Source organism: Falco peregrinus, chromosome 3, assembly GCF_023634155.1.
Source record: "Falco peregrinus isolate bFalPer1 chromosome 3, bFalPer1.pri, whole genome shotgun sequence".
Classification (NCBI taxonomy): Eukaryota; Metazoa; Chordata; class Aves; order Falconiformes; family Falconidae; genus Falco; species Falco peregrinus.
In genome coordinates, this window is record NC_073723.1 from 2,385,769 (window position 1) to 2,400,448 (window position 14,680).

A 14,680-nucleotide genomic window follows, 5' to 3' on the forward strand; every position below is an offset into this window, starting at 1 on the left:
CTTTCAGTGCAGCAGCCAAATTAAGTTCTAGCTGGGCTTTGGCCCTTCTAGTTTTCTCCCTGTACAGCCTCACGGCATCCTTGTAGACCCCCTGAGTTACCTGTCCCTTCTTCCAAAGGTTGTAAGGTCTCTTTTTTTCCCTGAGTTCCAGCCAAAGCGCTCTGTTCAGCCAGGCTGTTCTTCTTCCCTGCTGGCTCGTCTTTTGGCACCTGGGGACAGCCTGCTCCCATGCCTTGGAGAATTCCTTCCTGAAGCGTGTCCAACCTTCCTGGACTCCTTTGCCCTTCAGGACTGCCTCCCAAGGGACTCGGTCAACCAGGCTCCTGAACAGGCCAGTCTGCCCTCTGGAAGTCCAAGGTAGCCGCTCTGCTGATCCCCCTTCTTACTTCTCTGAGAATTGATAACTGTCATTTCATGATTGCCATGCCCAAGAGGGCCTGAAAGGACCACGTCACCCTAAGTCCTTCTCTGTTCGCAAATAACAAGTCCAGCAGGATGCCTTCCCTTGTTGACTCACTGACCACCTGTGTGAGGGACTTATCTTCCACACGTTCCAAGAACCTCCCAGGCTGTTTCCTCCCTGCTGTGTTGTGCTTCCTGCAGAGACCTGGTAAATTGAAGCCCCACATGAGAACAAGGGCTAGCACTTGTGAGACGTCTCCCAGCTGGTTATATACTACTACATCTGTGTCTTCATCTTGCTTGGGTGGTCTATAACAGGCTCCCACCATGATATCTGCCTTGTTGACCGCCTTCTCTGATTCTTACCCATAAACACTCAACCCTATTGTCACCATCATTTAGCTCTAGACAATCCAAACCCTCCCTAACATACAGGGCTACCCCACCACCTCTCCTTCCTTGCCTGTCCCTTCTGAAGAGTTTATAGCCATCCATCACAACACTCCAGTTGTGTGAGTCATCTCAAATCCTTTCTGCACTCCAGTTGTGCAAGTCATTAGTCTCTGCTAATCTCACTTTAGCTGCAGCAGAAGCAGAAACAAAGAAGCAGTCAAAAAGGCTTTTTGAAAACCTCACCATAGCTGATTATATCTGAGATTTTTGTCTGCAACACAGCAGAAGTTTCTGATTCACCCAATCCATATCTAGCCAGTTAATAATCCTCATTTAACTGGAAAGAAATGGCACTACTGAATGGCACCAACATGTCTTTCCTTTCTCAGGCGCATCTGCTCATTGAACTTGAAACAAAGCTAATTCAAACACTGTGGATTTTTTTTCAAATTCCATTTCACACCTCAATCTGTACTGCCAATCAAGCCACAAAGGCTTCTTTACTTATCCAGCTGCACATATTTCTTATGTCCTCCTGAAAGTCATGCTTTTTACATGTCTTTCTACAGATTGTTCTGTCTTGGAAAAGTGACTCCAGAATCTTGTAACAGTAATAGAATAATGTCTTGGATTGAGGAAATCAATTTCTTCCAGTCATCCTGAACTCTGTTAACTGCTATGATGGTGCATGGAGGTCAGAATTCCTTTGGCTTTCCCAACAGCACAGCTAAGGAGCCTGTTCTTCATGTCCCTTCTCCATCACACTCACACACTTCTTTTTAGACTTTTTGATAACAATTCAGCAAGAATATAGATACACTTTCAGTTAGGGCTGAGGAGATGCTTGGTCTGATGGCCAGCAGCAAAGGCAGCCCAGTATTGATATCACAGAGACTGAAAAACACCTTACTCATCAAAGATTATTTTACAGTCAGCTGAGGTATGTGCAGAAATAGTCATCCACTGTTTGAACAAGAGTAAACAAAATACTGGGGTCTTCAGAAAGTTCTGTCTTTGGCAAAGGTCCACCATGACTTTATAGGAAGGAACAGAAAAGATAAACCAAAATCGCTTTCTTGGAATTTCTTTTATGTTCCCAGAGAGTTATAAATAGAGGAAATCCGTTCAGAAGTGATTAGGACATAATTTAATAGTGAAAGCAGGTGTTTGGAAGAATATCAGGCACCTGGTCTAGACAAACAAGATCTCCTTATGATGGTCACCATAAAAGTATTCAACAAGCAGCCAAGTATCAAAGCCAGTTGTGGTTCTCTTGCACAGATTGTGGTGCCTAACAAACATTCATAAAAAGAGATCTTGAAAAAGAAACAGTTTCCAAAAGATTAATTCAATTATTGGCACAACTCACTGAGAGTATTTAAGTGTAAGATCTTAATGAAGATTTTTCCTAGGTGCCCTACCCAATGCCCCAAAGTGACACTTCCCACAAGTGAGCAAAGCAAGTTCTCCTGGGTAAAATCCATTTAGTGTTATAACATTGTCAACATACTTAAAAATAAAGATGCGGCTGAAAATGAGAGCATAAAGGGCAGTGAATATGAGCTTCAAATTAGAATCTGTCAGTGACTAATAGGAGAGGCAGAATAGTCAATGATAATATGATTAAAGAAAATAGCAAGGTATTAAAAAAGCCCATCCTGGGAAAAAATAACTGATGGTAATTAGAATTACAAATGAATTACAGATGAAACTACAAATAGTGAAGTAGCATCCATGATCTAAAATAGTAAAGGTGGAATAGAATGCTTTCCTTCAGTAACTAAACTGAAATAGAAGAGCAAAAGAATAGTAATAGTAATTAATAGTAATTAATAGTAATAAATGAAAGCATATGCTCTCCAAATTAAACATTGTCCAAAAAGTATACTCGAGAAAGTTGTGCACATGAAATTTTCAAAGCATTAGTTCAATCAACTTCATAACAATTTCTCTGAACACATTTTTAGAAACGGTGAAATTCCCACAGTCTGGGGGATTATCTGTATACTATCAGTATTTCAGAAAGTCAGAAATCAGGAAGTCAGAAGTAAATCCCTACTGAAATGATGCTAGAAGTAATCAACAATGCTGTTGTTTCCTTCTCCGTCTTTATTGATATTATTCATCTCAGTTGCTATCACTTCTTGTAAAACAAGCTCGATCAAACAAACCTCTTCTCCCTTTTTTTCCTTTTTTCTTTAAATAAATTATAGGTATGATTCATGAAGGTAGCTGGTCTGACTAGCTTTCCCCATATAATTTGAAAGTGTACCAGAGAATATTTTGTCCCAAATAGCTTGTTTAAAGAGAATAGAAAACAGACATATTAGGTATTGAACGCAGAGCACAGAAAGTTTAAAATCCAGGTTCTAAAAGGAAAATGGAGTACTTCTCTCTAGTTGCCCCAGAAATTAATTGATGGCCCAATATTATTGGGCAGTGGGGGGAGAGAAAAGTGACAGTAGGGATCAACTAATTAATTTTGCCTGCAAAATTTGTAACTGAGAAAAGGTTGGTGAAGTAGCAAATTACAAAAAAAACATGATCCTGTTACTGTTTGACCTGGAGGGCTTGAAGAAATGACTGAAAGGCCACAAAACATGTTTCAACACAGAATCTGAGGTCCTGCACATCATACACATTGTGTTAAGAGGACCAGAGCTTTGCGGGAAAAGTCACTGTAGCCTGAGACACAGTTAAGCACACGATTAAAACCAGTCATTTGGATCACTGGTGACTGATGGGCACATGCAAGGGTGGCTTATTCCTGTCCCCCAGTTTGAGGTGCTTAATTAAAGATTAATGAATTATTTTCCATAGGAATCTTTCTCTTTCCTCTGACTGGAGACAACACTGTATGATCTGCTTAGACTAGACCCCAATGGGTAACAGGATAAACTGATCCTACCTTTAGCCCTAGTAACTGGAAGAGATACCTAGAGATTACTATAAGGATGCAATTGCCTAGGATGCAATTATTTGCAATTATTATAAAATTATTATGGGATGCAATTGCCTAGGCATGGGCACTGGCATTATTTAAGTGTCTTCCTCAGGCTTCAGCTGAATGGAGTCTCAAAAATCCCATGGTGTACCAGAAGTCAAGCCAGTGACTGAAAAGATCGAATGACCTTTTCTAGATCTAACCTGCAGGAAATTCTGAATATTCAGCACAATCAATTCTTGCAGTCAAGGCCACACCATAGGAAGAGCAGAGCCCCAGTACAACTCCTCAGCGGATATTTTTAGAAGGTCTCTGTGTCCCCTGTCTTGATATTAGATTCCTACATTAATCTGTGCTACATGTCTTTATTGCTATCCCACTTTAGATGGGAAATTGGTCTTACACATCTGCTATTTCCTCTCAGCCTTTGCAGACACTCCTGTCTCTCTTAGGCATCTGTATTTTTGGTGCTGACATCCATTTGGGTTAAGAAAAAGAAAGTTTTGAGAAAAAAGAGATTTACTTTTTTTGGAAACATTACCTATAAATGAATAAATATTAATTTCATGGTTTTTACCCATTTATAGAGGAAAATATCCTCATATTGTCAGTGCATTTCAAAATAAAGTTGATTAGACCATTGCAAAAAATCTTAATTATGAAGAAATTTCAAACTTGCACATATAATTTTTCTTTTAAGAATAGTTTTATATGCTTCTAAATAAACTTTATCAAACAATTGTGCAAACTCTGCAACTAGCAATAAAAATATATCAACAGAGTTATCTGCATCATTCATAATATTTTCCAGAAACATGTTAGAAAATTGAAGAAAAGGGGGAAGAGTAAAATGCCCTTCCTTCCATATGAGAAAAACAACAGCAAAGAAACAAAACCCCGATCTGGGGTCTTACAATAAGTAATTTCTCCTCATTTCATCCAATTAAAATAGTATTTTTAACCTTGTCATTTTTGGCAGAATCCTATATCAGTAAAATATGAAATTTAATTTTTCTGAGTTAATGGGAAGGTTTAAATAACAGTATAGCCTTTTGCAGAATTATTAATAATGTAAAACTGAAAATAAACCACTGCAAACACTTGTAGTTTTCTTCAAAATTTATTCAGCTTTTTGTACACCCTGTAAATTTAGCAATTAACCATTGGGTTAATTTTAACTCTTTTTAGTCCTATCCTACATCAATGTTTCCTAGAGAAGAATCTGACCGTCTGTAAAAGGAAATTCTCCTTCAGTACGGAGGTGCGGTTGTCTCTCTGAAAAAAACCTAGTCCCTTCTAACAATATCTGCTGATGCTGCTCAACAGTACAGAACTAGGAATAAATTTACAGACAAAATTCCTCTCATAGCAAGACTCACTGAAGCCAAGTGAACCCATGGTATTCAGGAAAATAATAGCACAATTGATCATTAGTTGAAATGATAAAGAAAATAAACAAACAAAAAAAACCCCTCCAAAGTATTTTACACAAATTATGATAGATTATTTTCTAAATGCATGCTTTAAAAACAATCAATAAATTAAATATTTTATTAAACCAAACACAATTTCATTTCTCATATTTATCTGAATTATCTTGACTTTCTCTTTCCAAAAGATTATTTCTAATCAGGTTAAGGCTTTCATGATAAGATATTCTTGTATTCTCCAGGGCAGATTATTCTTTCAGTGACACGGGTATTATTAAGTATAATTCAATTGAAATGAGCAGTATTGCGCTGAACTGATTCTAATATGGCCAAAAAAATCTAGAATCTAAACTTTGTCATCATACAAAAACAAGTGCAGGAATGATTTCACAGATTTCCATTAACACCAATTTTGTATCTTTCAGTTGCAGACCAGAAAGGCTTTTGTTAAGCAGAGATGCGCCGACCTGATGCTCACAAACTGAGGTTTATTTGAAGGCTGTTGATTTACCTCATTGTCTCTGGACAAGAAAATATGTCAAATCTCTCTATTATGATAAACAGCACTTTTCAAAAAGATGGATCAAATACTCGGCACTTTTCTATTCTGCTATTTCAGCGCTGCAGTAGCAAGAGTCTTACATGCTTCTGCTCAAGGAGGATGTGGCAAGAGCTGTACACATAAGGCCGTCTTTGTAGTGCTTTTGTGCAGTCAGGCGCCAAGACGACACATGGGGAATAAAAACTGCAGTGCTCTTAGGGTCAGCAGCAGCCCGCCAACTTTGTGTTTACCTGCGAAGGTCTAATTCAGTCCTGAGAGAGAACTCATTTACCAAAATGTTTGTGTCTTGTTTTCCAACTATACCAGTTGGTCTAATGAAATAGAATACAACTGCCTATAAATCTTGTTTTGCCCATGTCCTTGGACCATCACGGCTATGACAGCCATGATATAGGCATAACATAGGCTTTCAGTGGGGCCCCGTGACAGCACAGGAGGCAGTGGGCACAAACACAAGATGCTCCATCTGAACATCAGGAAACTGTTTTTTACTTAGAGGGTGATTGAGCACTGGCACCAGTCCAGAAAGGTTGTGGAGTCTCCATCCTAGGAGATATTTCAAAGCCATCTGGACAGGGTCCTGAGCAACTGGCTGTAGGTAGCCCTGCTTGAGCAGGGTGGGGTGGACCAAACGACCTCCAGAGGTCCTGTCCAACCTCAACCATTCTGTGAGTCTATGATTCTGTGATGGCAAAACACCTACACATTTTCCTGAACAAAACTCTGGCAGGGTAGCTGTTTTAGGGAGCTAGGAAAATGAGAATGGAGGCAAGATGTTACTGTCTCATGGTCTCATATAAAAAGGTCTGAGTCCTCTTCCATTCTCCTGCTCTTAGCCAGTTTTATCAACTCAAGTGTATATAACTCAAGAAGGCATTTGCCTGTAATTTGGGTATTCCCTTACTGTAACTTACACTAATAGCCACTATGTATTTTACGTCCACTAGTTGTCATCACAAGTCTTTTACCAGGAATATGAAGAGGCAACAATCCAAAGTCTCGCCTTTATACCAAAAACACCCTCAAAATTTATATTGTAGTTTTATTCAGTGAACAAAATCAGACATGTAGATCCAGACCTTCAAACATCTGGAGCACTAGTAGAAGTCCGAAGAAACAAAAGAAAATGTGAATATTTTAATGGGTTCTGAACACATTTTTTTATTGGAAATTTGAAGGATGTTCATCTTGGGACAGGATTTGGTCCATCTCTGTTTTTAACCAGAATGGAACAAGTTGTATCCCAAGCTGCTTTCATCCCACTGAATAAAATAGTGCCACAGACTGAACTTCAGCATTGTCACTACCGCTTCCTTGTTGGCATATCCTTGGCATGGTTTTGCTGCACATCAACAACTGCTCTTGTCAGCAGCGTTACGTTTCAGAGCCCTATCCCAAACAGAAGCACTGTTTTGGCAACTTGCACCATAAACACTCCTCTAGTCCTGCTACGCAGGCTACACCTCTGTTTCTGTTATCTATATGGACGTAGTTTATACTACCAGGTGCCTATAAGAAGTGCAGCTGGTGCTGCCTCTTCGCACATGAACAATGCAGAACCTGGGTGTGAAGGCCTGACAGTGCTGATGTCTGTCTCAAAGCTCTCACTGGTTTAAGCAAATAATTTCACCCTGGGTGTTCATTCAAACTTTTTGTGTGCAGCTAATCTGGCTAGAGATCTCAGGGGTGCATATTTTCTTGTAGCGTAGAGAATTTGTCTAATGGGGATACAAATCTATCTTCGCCACGCAGGGACACTGTGAGGATTGATGAGGTAATAACTTGAAAGCACTATAGGAGAGAACAATGCTGTGCTATATAAATGCTAAGTATTGTTATTTTTCCTTGCAAAATTACTTCAGAAGAATTTGACAGGTTCACAACTAACCTCTCAAACATAAATACTAAGATACATCCATCTTTGATTTTGTAATACTACACATGGCACTTAGAAGAATATTATGACAGTATTACCTAAGATTGCTTGTTATTTTTGAGGAGGTAACGAAATAGTAACAGCAAATGAGATTTGGTGAAGTCCTTTTCAGTGGTTCATTTTTAAACTGTAAGGTCCTCATTGTCTTTTTATTTCTGCTTGTATAGAAAAGCTGTGTGGAGGGATGGATCTTCAGGGGTGTGAGAGACCGGAGAGTGATAAGAAACTGCCTCCTTACCTATCCTTAACACAGCATGGCTTCGTTGGGCTCTTTGCCTGTGTACTTCTGCCCTGCACAAGTTATTGTTGCTCTTCAACATATGAAGGAGGCTGGTGTATGCGTAAGGTGAGGGAAGCAGCTATTCCTCCCATCTGCTTCATGACCTCATCATCTCTGTTCAGAGGGCGTAGCAGGGTGGCAAAGCCCCGTATGTAGTTGACAGAAAAAAGGAAGCACTTAAAAAAGAGTAATATAAGTTAGAGATCTGAAGGGAGTGGTTTGAATACATAATTGTCATCAAGTTTTCAGTCTCTTCCAGAACTCTGGATTCTGCTGTGAGACCACACGCCCAAGGGTTGAGTTCTGTCCTAGCACCATTGTACATACAGGTTTAAGGAGTTAGAAGTACACAGTCACGCTTCTTAGGGGAAGATCTGTAAGAAATGCCTGTGCCGTGCAGGAATCTGTGGAGAAGGCCTGTATTCATCTTCCTTATAGGTTCACTTAATGGTGGAGCCAAAAGATGTTAGAGTCCCTTAATGTATCGGGGAAGGGTTCCTCCACCCCCATTGGTCCTTCATAAGATAGATGTCACCACTTCTTGGAAGAGAGAGCTGAGCAGCTCCTGAATTGACTGAGGAAATGCAGCAGACTGTAGCCCAGCATATTAAAGAGAACAGGGTTGGGGATTTTTTCATACACTTTGCTATAAAACATGTAATTTGGGAACTTCTTAATCAGTACTTTTGCCAGCTGTGAGCTTGTGTGCCTCTGTCAGAAGAGCACAGGATACCACTGTGAGCTAAAACCTCTTCAGCTGTCCCAGTCACCAAATACAAGCCATTGTGCTAAAAATAAGGAATCAGAAAGAAAAAAAATAAATTAAAAACAACCAACCAACCAACCAACCAAAAAACCACCTAAAAAACCAAATCAAACCCAGAAAATAAGGGCTTTAGAAGGGGTAACCTTCTAGAAGCCTGTCTGCAATCTACTTGGGTCTGTCTTTCCCAATTGACTGTATAGGGAATCTGGGACAACTCTGCTTTTAACTCAGGATGTATTTAGCATAAATCCACAACTAAATTATGTAAGTTAGTCAGACTCATAGTCAGAACCCAGAGTGTGTAACTGTTTGTCTTTATTTTAAACCCAAGAACAAGACTTCCAGCCCACTGACAGTGGCTACTACTGCAATTTGTATGCAATACCAAGGAACGTGCTTTAATGACCCTCACTCTCGTCTTCTGCACTTTCATACACTCCGGTTGTAAAAAGTTCTAATTCCTAACACTTACTTTAACGGTTTTGTTTTCCTGTCTTGTTTCTCAGATATTGCATAGAATATTTTATTATTCTTGAAAACAGTTATGATTCCCATGTGTGTGATATTGAACAATCATGCTTTAATCAATGCTACTAAATCTGAAGTATCTCTTGTGCCCCCAGGTATTGATTCTACTCTGTTCACTTCATTTCTGTAAAACACTGCATTATTTTCTGCATATGGGATCAATCTTCAGGCTCAGATCTCTCTATAATTATCACCACCATTCAGATCATCTAGACAATCAGAAAAGACCTAGGCTCATAAAATATTCTTAAGTCTTTTCCCAGGCTGACAAAATTACATCTATGGTTGCAGAGTTCATCAAGTCCCCATCCTGTCCCCACGTGTCGTCCCCCCCCCTACAAAAAAACCCAACATATTTTGTGGTCCGTATTTACACTGTTGCTTTCCCAGGAGTTAGTCTTCTGGTATTATTGAGATCAGAGAAATTCTGGTTATTGGGACATGTGCTTAATTGGAGGCCTCAGTGGCAACCTTGTTATTGCTGCTGACCCAGGTAATCTAAAACTGGACTCTATGATGAACACGCCAGTACAAATATGACTACAGATATATTTGCAGTTTCTGAAGAAGTAGCTGAGTCAGGGCTTTGAATGGTGATGATCACAGCTAGTGGGAAGAGCAGTATCATGGGACTGCACTTGTAAAATCAACAGTACTGCTGCAGCTATTACATTGTAGTTCACTGTCTACCATAGTGATGCGACCAGGAAGAAAGGTAGGTAGATAACAAAGTGATCAGTGAAATCTCAAGTCTTCTGTAACCCCAGTGAAGCAGTGTAGCAATGAGAAATTCTGATTCATGGTGCACTTGTGGAATGGGATACCAGTGAGAAACTGAAATGCTTTCAGTACCAGAACTGTCTGGTACAGAATCACAGAATCATCTGGGTTGGAAGGGACCTTCTCGAGATCATCTAGTCCAAAACCCCTGTTCAAGCAGGGTCAGCCCAGGATCATGTCTGAGGAAATGCAAAGCAAAGGCTCAGTGATGGCGTGATGTGGAAGATATAGCAGGGACCTTGATAATAAAAAGAAATTAAATATTGGCAGGATCACTGAAGTAAAAATTCTCTGATAATCTCTAGTGAGACAATCTATACAGCTGAAGCTTTTCACTGAGACAGAAGCAGCAAAGATAGGTAATGATAATTCATTAGTGTCACACATGTAACAGAAGGATGGCTTTCATCGGAAAAAGACTGATTCAGGACAGAACTGCACAGAGTTGAATTGACAAAGTACTTAAGTATTAGATGGTTTCAGGCTTGCTTGGTATGCAAGAATTGACTGTTATTTCTCAGAAGGGAGAAGACATTCATGAATTGAGGAAAGCTTGCTGTTCAGGCTGCAAAACACTGGAAAACTAGAGTCCAACCACGTCATTACAGTCCATCACATTCTGTTTGGCTCAAATATGTGTCACATGGATATTTAAGGTACTATGAACCATGGTGTCTCTTTCGCTTAAATTTGTAAAACAAGTGAAGATCCAGTTATATTGTAAGGAAAGCTGTAGTAATTTAACATTAATGGAATGGTTTGCCTTAGTTAGAAAATATTTTTTTTTCCTTTGGAAAATTAAAAGTATGCTTCCTCAAAATACTGTGGATTTTAAAATGTGTTGCTACTTTTTGTGATTAAAACTCAAGTTTAATTTTAATTAAAGATATTTAGAATAAATCTATAAATACTGAAATTCAAGCTTTATTAGGTATTTTCCTGTGTTAGTAATATGCAGTTGTGCTCTGGTTTGACTCAAAGAGTGAATATGACTTAAACACAAACTGTTTTAAATATGAAACTGTGAAACACCATTCATTAAGCTAAGTTTTAGAATAATTTAATCACAGAGATGTGTTCCCTGTGGAAAGTTTTGTAATGCACATGAAGTACTTTGTTTTCAATTATAGAAAATGTGCACTTTCAGAAATCATAGAATTGTAGATACATACGATGGTTTGGGTTGGAAGGGACCTTAAAGATCATCTAGTTCCAAATCCCCTGCCATGGGCAGGGACATCTTCCACCAGACCAGGTTGCTCCCAGCCCCGTCCAGCCTGGCCTTGAGCACTGCCAGGGATGGGGCACCCACAGCTTCTCCAGGCAACCTGGCCCAGTGTCTCACCTCCCTCATAGTGGAGAATTTCCTCCTTATATCTAATCGAAATCTACCCTCTTTTACTTTAAAACCATTTTCCCCCTTGTCCTATCACCACATGCCCTTGTATACAGTCCCTCTCCAGCTTTCTTGTAGTCCCCCTTTAGGTACTGGGAGCTGCTCTAAGGTCTCCCTGGAGCCTTCTCCAGGCTGAGCCACCCCAGCTCTCTCAGCCTGTCTTCATAAGAGAGGGGCTCCAGCCCTCTCGTCGTCTTTGTGGCCCTTCTCTGGACTCACTGCAACAGGTCCATATCCTTTTTATGCTGGGGACTCCGGAGCTGGACACAGTACTCCAGGTATGGGACAGTGCCAGATGCTTTGCACAAGTCCAGGTAAATGACGCCAGTTGCTCTTCCTTTATCCCCTAATGCCGTAACCCTGTCATAGAAGGCCACCAGATTTGTCAGGCATGATTTGCTGTTACTGAAGCCACGTTGGCTGTCACCAATCACCTCCTTATTTTCTATGTGCCTTAGCATAGTTTCCAGAAAGATCTGCTCCATGATCGTGCCAAGCACAGAGGAGAGACTGACCGGCCTGTCGTTCCGTGGGTCTTCTTTTTTTCCCCTTTTTAAAAATGGGCATTATGTTTCCCCTTTTCCAGTCAGTGGGAACTTCACCAGACTGCCACAGCTTCTCAAATATGATGGACAGCCGCTTAACCACTTTAATCACCAGTTTCCTCAGGACGTGCAGATGCATCTCATCAGGTCCCATGCACCTTCAGGTTCCTTACACAGCCTTAAACTTGATCTTCTCCTACAGTGGGAAGTTGTTCTTTCTTCCTGTCCCTGCCTTTGCCTTCTGCAACTTGGATGGTGTGGCTGGAGCTCTTGGCAGTAAAGACCAAGGCAAAAAAGTCATTGAGTACCTCAGTCTTCTCCATATCACGGATAACCATGCCTCCCTCTTTCTTCTTCCTTCCAGGGAGGGCCCACATATTCCCTAGCCTTCCTTTTATCACCAAGGTACCTATAGAAGCTTTTCTGGTTGCCCTCGGTGTCCCTGGCCAGACTTAATTCTATCAGGGCTTTAACTTTCCTAACCTGTCCCCTGGCTGCTTGGGCAATTTCTGCATATTCCTTCTAAGATACCTGTCTTTGCTTCTACCCTCTGTAGGCTTCCATTTTGTGTCTGAGTTTGTCCAGGAGCTCCTTGTTCATCTATGCAGGCCTCCTGGTGTTTTTGCCTGACCTCCTCTTTGTTGGGATGTATTGCTTGTGAGGGATCCTAAAAAAATTATTTGCCAGTATAAAATAAAACAGTCCAGTTGTTCATTCAAACTGTGAACTTGTTGTTTGTCCATATTCTAAGCAGGTAAGTGAAAGAGGTGAGTTGAATATATAGTGTGTGTCTTTCTGTTTGTACGTATATATTTGTACTTGATGTTGTACCTGAATTTGGCAGGACAATTTGCTAGTGAGCATGTGCAAGTTAGTTTTCTGAAATTCGTTATCTGAAATTTCTCATAAACAATGTAAGAACTGACAGAATAACATGATAAATGGAAAATTAAGAACTCAGTGCAAAAGCAACCTTTGAGACATGGTGGAAAGGATTATGTGAACTTCTTACCTGACTCCCATATCAAAAATCTCAGCCAGTGAGAGCACTGCCAAGTTGCTCATAGCTCAGCGTGACTTGGTTAATACTGCTTCAGCAAGCAAAGTCACCAACTGAAAATTGTAGCTTTGTTCTTGTTTGCAAAAGAATGAGGCCATAGAAATAATTTTAAACCGTCCTAGTATCTTTTTGTTAGTGAATAATACCTGGAATGAAAAAGAATTCCTGAAGTTACCTGCTCTGCCACTGCTTTCTGTTTTGAGTGGAGTTTCCCTCTGAACAGTCTGCAAACCACGTCAGCCTACAGGTTATTCTCAGACAGGGTGCATGGCAGGAACAAGCTGCCTGTCAACAACACACTGCTGTGAGGAGAAGGTTGCCTTTTGTCTCCTTCTAGGACATCGTCTCATGCTATGAAGCCTGACAATTCTTACTCCTTATTTTGACTGTAGTACTAGACCTGTGCTGGGAAACCAACCACACACACACACAAAATCAGTCTTAATCTGATATTCAGGTCTGGCTCTTGATGGAGAGTTTAAATTGTCTCTCTGAATCCCAAGAACAGACACGTGGACGGTGAAGCATGAAAGCCGAACTGACTCCACCTAAACCTCCAGAGATCCACTAGCAGGAGATGCACATGCATCTCTTGATGTCCTTCCTGGCTCTGCAGAGCTCAGGCATGTTCTAGACTTTCATAATGACTTTTTTGGCATGACTGAGCAGGATTTAACAAACCCTTCCAATAGTTAAGATGCAGCATTGATTTCAGAGACTGTCTCTAGATGGTGCGATCACCAGGGTGTGATCCACTACAGGAGGCCAGATTTCTCTGTTCGCTCTGCATTCCCTTGTCCTTACACCCTGTTTATCTGCTTACAGGACAGAGGAAGGCAAGCAGGAAGGAAGCAAAGCAAGGATAAAGGAGGCAAAAGGGTAAGGAGGGAAGGAGGGAGGGAGGGAGGACAGACAAATTTCAAGCACCTCTGGGAATTTTTCACTCTTTCTGTCTTCACCTGATTCTGTCTGTCAGTTTACTCTCCTTTATTGGATCACCAGCCTTTAATAATGTAATCCAAAAAATAACATATTTTCTTCTGTTGTCTCTCAATCACAGATCCTGCTTCTAGCAAAGTCACTGATCCCAGTTCCAGAAAGCGAAGTTAACAGCAGTTCTACAACTGAAGTCAGTGAGGGTGGAAGGAAGCCCTTCATTACTGAACACCTGTGTCTGCTTTAAACAGTGTAGTTTTGCTTTAAATTCTACATAAACACATGGTTTTGCCAGGTTTGTCTATGAATGTATATTAAAATATGATAAAGTTAAATTCTAATATGGATGCTTGTCTATAATGTATATTAAAATATTATAAAGTTGCATTCCAATATGGATGCTTTGAAATTTATATGATTTTTATTCATTCTCTGAATTTTTCTGCATTTGGAAAAATTTAGTAATAATAATAGTTGTTTCCCCTGAGGAAAAGCTTACAAACCCAACATATAATCTCAGCATTTCCCAATTAAATGTGTTTTAAAGCTTCTGACTACAAATGCCCTCTTATGCCCATTTGCAGATCTATTACTTCATGAAACAAAAAAACACTGCCTTAAAAATGTACCCAGTTCTGTTATCCAGCTCATAACTTTGTAACACTTTTTGCTTGCAGGAATAACTTTGGTAAGTACCAACAATAAATGTTGTTTGCCACTTC